The following is a 5,517-nucleotide window of genomic DNA, read 5'->3' on the forward strand; positions in this document are numbered from 1 at the left end:
TGGTAGGTTGGGGAGGGAACCTTCATCATGTCAAAGAAAACATGATAGTTTTATGCTTGGGGACTTGGAAGTGTCTCTAACAATATTGTCGAGTCTTACTCATTATGACAAGGCCTTTCCATCACAAAGGAAGAACTACCAAAGCTTTGATAGTTGATGTTATTAATCAAAACAATGATTGACCTAACCAACCCTCGGGAAGTAAATTGAACTCCTTTACATGTAGAATCAAGCAATTCCTCCTACATTTAATAATTATAATTTCTATAGTAACTTTTTAGGGGTGGTAGGTTGGGGAGGGAATCTTCATCATGTCAAAGAAAACACAATAGTTTATTATGCTTGGGGACTTGGAAGTGTCTCTAACAATATTGTCGAGTCTTACTCACTATGACAAGGCCTTTCCATCACAAAGGAAGAACTACCAAAGCTTTGATAGTTGATGTTAGTAATCAAAACAATGATTGACCTAACCAACCCTCGAGAAATAAATTGAACTCCCTTACATGTAGAATCAAGCAATTTTAATAATTATAATTTATATAATAACTTTTTAGGGGTGGTAAGTTGGGGAGGGAATCTTCATCATGTCAAAGAAAACACGATAGTTTATTATGCTTGGGGACTTGGAAGTGTCTTTAGCAATATTGTTGAGTCTTACTCATTATGACAAGGCCTTTCCATCACAAAGGAAGAACTACCAAAGCTTTGATAGTTGATGTTTGTAATCAAAACAATGATTGACCTAACCAACCCTCGGGAAATAAATTGAACTCCCTTACATGTAGAATCAAGCAATTCCTCATACATTTAATAATTATAATTTATATAATAACTTTTTAGGGGTGGTAGGTTGGGGAGGGAATCTTCATCATGTCAAAGAAAACACAATATTTTATTATGCTTGGGGACTTGGAAGTGTCTCTAACAATATTGTCGAGTCTTACTCATTATGACAAGGCCTTTCCATCACAAAGGAAGAACTACCAAAGCTTTGATAGTTGATGTTAGTAATCAAAACAATGATTGACCTAACCAACCCTCGGGAAATAAATTGAACTTCCTTACATGTAGAATCAAGCAATTCCTCCTACATTTTGACTGAGTCTCATTCTATCACATCAAAAGAGAATTGAACAGTGAAGCCGATCAATGGGCCAAGGTGGCCTCTTTCTTAGACCCTAATGCCTTAATTAAAAATGAGACCTTGGGTTGCAATTAAATCCTTTGAGCTAATGACTAATGGATTATTATATGTCCCTTAGATCAAGAGACACACATTTCAATCAAACAAATAGAGGCATTATAGGATGGGTGGTGAGCTATGGTCTTCCCATCTCCCACACTTGCTATGGTTGGGCTCACTCACGGTTAATCAATGTGGTAGATTAAATTCCCATAAGAAATATGGGACAAGATTGACCCCTTGACCCATTTAGTTTTGCTTGCTAGTAGAATTGGTATAGTTTTTGCAGAGATTAGCAAATGGGATTGAGTATTGTTGCAGTGCAAGGGTGATTATGGAATTCAAGAGTGGGAAGTTTGAGCCTCTTCATTGTTCCGAGGAAAGGAATTTACTTGAGACACCCCCAAGTCAAGCCAAGTCCTCCATGCAGGTAGTTTCCATCATACTGGCGAAGAAATCCCTAGCTCCTTTGCACTTTTTTTTAATTTTCATTTTTTCTAATGGTTTATTCACTAGAATCAATTTGTAATTCCCCCTTGTGGTCTTTCATTCTCAAACTAAGAGCAAATCCTAGTGTCTAGGTTTTGTGTGGTTTATGAATCTACAATGTATTATCAATATTAATCTTGCATGTCTTGGAGTGAAGAATCTTAACAGAGCCAGTATGGATAGCCCTAAGCTAAAGGAAGCCTACAAGGTGCTCCATAGGCATGAGGAAATAAACCAGACCAGTAGTAGTGCCTTAATGGTAATTTCTTCCAAACTTACAAAGCTCGATCAAGGTAGTGCCACCCATAATGGAAACATCATGAGCCTTCTTCTTATGCAAAAACAACAAACAAATTCACTAGAGGCATAATGCAATAGTCTTTGATCTTTGGTATTGTCTTAGTGAATGGATGCCCTCTTTGTCGCTTCCAATGACCTCAATATTAACAATTCCTTTTGGGTAAAGTTTGTGGAGGATGAATTTGTTTACCAAAACAATGAATCAAAGTAGATTGATGATCAAATCTCCCCTTACATAGAGGGTTAGGAAGAACTGAACAATTCCAAACCATCATTAGTTTTGCATATGTTTTTGTAAAATTTATATTTTGTGCATAGTCTAACTAATAGATGAAATGATCCTTTTCCGGGCACTTTTTCTAGTCAATTTTGCCCAAAATCCGGTAGAGCATGTTAGGAATCATAAGTTGTTTAATCTGCAAAGTTCGAGTGCGTCGGGGATTTTTAGGGTGTTGCATCCATTTACATATTCAAAACTACATTTTAAACAAGAAATCACAAATTTGCTCAAAATCAAATTTGTACTACTAGATTCTACAAAAAAAGCCATTTCGTCTATTAGTTAGACTGCTCCTATATTTTGCGTCAATTTGTGAAACAAACCACAAATAAAATATTTGAGTTTTTTATTTAAAATAAACATTAATAAATATAATACATATCTTTCGTGCTGAGAGGCACTCTTCATCCTATTATGAGAAAGATGTTGTAATGTCATATTATGTAAATATTTTAACTCTGTGAAATTATCAAAGTAAATAAATAAATATATTTATAATTAAATAATTGTTTTTTAATATAGAAATATAAAACTAGCCTAGATCCATCTTAACTCTGGATCTATCAAGTGTCAAGAGGGATCAGATATCTCGGGTTGCAAACCTTTCCTCAAGTTTTGCACTCAAAAAAGAGGTTTGCACCTTGAAAGATTTGATCCCCTCAACACTTGATAACTCAGAAGTTAAGATGAATCTAGACTTGGTTTTATTGCACTGAGAGATGCTCTCCAACTCAGTATGGAAGATATATTGTAATGTCCTAATATGTTATGTTATGTAAACATTTTGGCCTAGTCAAATAAAAATAAAATAAAATAAAAATTAAAATTATTTAAAATTAAATCAAAATTAAAAAATAATAACTAATTAATGTTTATAAATATCATTATGGTAGTTCAAGTAAAATTGAGGTCATAGAGCAAGACAATTGCATAAGCAACCTAAACACTATGTTCACCATTTATTTGAAGTATATTCACAATATCAACATTACTTTGAGGGAGGCTAAAGGAGACCCTGCTTGCCTATGAAAATATAAAGCTTGGGAGGTCGATGGCTCAGGTGACCCTTTAGTGGTGGCTCCAACGAAAGAAATGTTTGGTGAGGCTCATATGGAATGAGGTTCGAGTGGGAGGATGCTTTGTTATGCTTTATGATGCCAATAAGCTGTTTAGATCTCAGTTTTATTATGCAGGCTATTAGTATTTTTGTAGAAGATAGGTCTGTAAACCAGGGATGTCAGAAATATCAGCTAGGTAGACCTTATAGTGATTATAGTTGTAGTAAAAAGAATTTTGGGTTGTTTAAGTGGTACAAGAGACAGAAGATTTTAATGGTTTTTTTAGACAGAAGTGTGATGAAGATATTTTATTTTTGTAGTTGGTTTAGTTTCCAATCTGGCAGACCAGCTGCTATTTTGTACTTTGTGTTAGTTAAAGCTATATAAATCATCTATGTTGACTTACAAAAAAATAAATTGAGGTCATAGAGTCAATTTTACCTTTGGCAGTTTTTGGGTCCAATGTTTTGAATATATATATATAGATAGCTTAGACCCATCTTAACTCTGAATCTATCAAGTGTACAGAGGGATTAAATTTCTCAAAGGGAAAACCTTTCTTCGAGTTTTACACCCAAAAAAGAGGTTTGCATGTTGAGAGATTTAACCCCTATCAACACTTGATAGATCTGGAATTAAGATAGATCTAAACTGATATATAAAATTTTGATACATTTTTCTAAATTATAATAAATATAATGCTATTAAAAAAACAAACAAACAAACAAACAAACCAAATTTAAAACCATATAAACCTTTGTTTTAGTTAAAATAAAATAAAAAGAAATTATATAATAACTTTTTATAAATCCATATAATTTAGAACATTTATTCATAATACCTCATATTTATTTTTGAAAGACAAAATATTTATGACACATGTACTGAGGTTCATATAGATAGTTCCATAAAAAAGAGTTATTCCTCACCTAAACACTTTAACATAAGATTACAATAATACGTCAATATTTACCATGCTATAGGATATTAAATGTTGTTGGGTTGTATATGCCCACCGTTAGATTTATACTTGTATAAATCTAACGGTGGGCATATAGTATACATCTAACGGTGAGCATATACAACCCAACCGCATTTAATATCCTCTAGCATGGTAAATAAGCTTTGCCTAATAATACATGTATGATGATCGATTGCTCATATGTATAAGTTATTACATAGGTTAAAAGGTTATTATCTATTTTATAAGATGCAAACTTTAACATAGGTTCATATTTAACATAAGATTATAATAGTATGTCAATATTTACCATGCTATAGGATATTAAACGCGGTTGAGTTGTATATGCCCACCATTAGATTTATACAATGCGATTGGGTTGTATATGCCCACCATTAGATTTATACTTGTATAAATCTAACAGTGGGCATATACAATCCAACCGAATTTAATATCCTATAGCATGGTAAATAAACTCTGCCTAATAATACATGTATGATGATCGATTGCTCATATATATAAGTTATTACACAGGTTAAAAATTTATTATCTATTTTATAAGTTGCAAGAGAATGTTGAATTTTTAAAAGTTGGTTTTATTAAACTTTATTTTATGTTGGTTTTGTTAAACTTTATTATAAATTGGTAATTTAATATTTACCTATTATTTATATAAATTTATTATAATAAATATAGTTGAAACATTATATATATAAAATGTGTTTCAACTATATTTAAAAGTTTATTTAGTTTCGTTTTTATGTTCACTAAATAGGTTTATTTAGATAAAAAAAATTATTAGGTTTATTTAGATAATTCTTTTTTTTATTGTATTATTTTTTATTGTAATTTTAAGAGTTTTATATTTGCTATGCATGTTTTTATGCTAAGTGTCATTTTCATTTAATGTTTTTTGGATGTGTGCACACAACTACTTTATCTGTTTTACAAAACTTCATTTTCATTTTTTTGTCTTTTCCTTTTCCTTTTGCTAATCAGTGGACCAACTAAAATTTATAGCCCCTTTCTCATTTCTCATGTACATTATCATAAAGGGAAAAAATCTAGGCAACATGTTCACAAATAGTTATACGATAACTTTGTCTATGGGAAAACAAGATCCTATTGTTTGGCTTATCTCTAAGTATTCATCTTAGAAAATTTCTCAAAGGTGGGTGTATAACCTCCATTTTTCCATTGGTATGACAGTGATATATTAAATTAAGTGTAGTTCAGTTTCCAC

The sequence above is a fragment of the Pinus tabuliformis genome, chromosome X, assembly GCF_031772625.1.
Source record: "Pinus tabuliformis cultivar Carrire ecotype Pingquan chromosome X, CPIR1, whole genome shotgun sequence".
NCBI lineage: Eukaryota > Viridiplantae > Streptophyta > Pinopsida > Pinales > Pinaceae > Pinus > Pinus tabuliformis.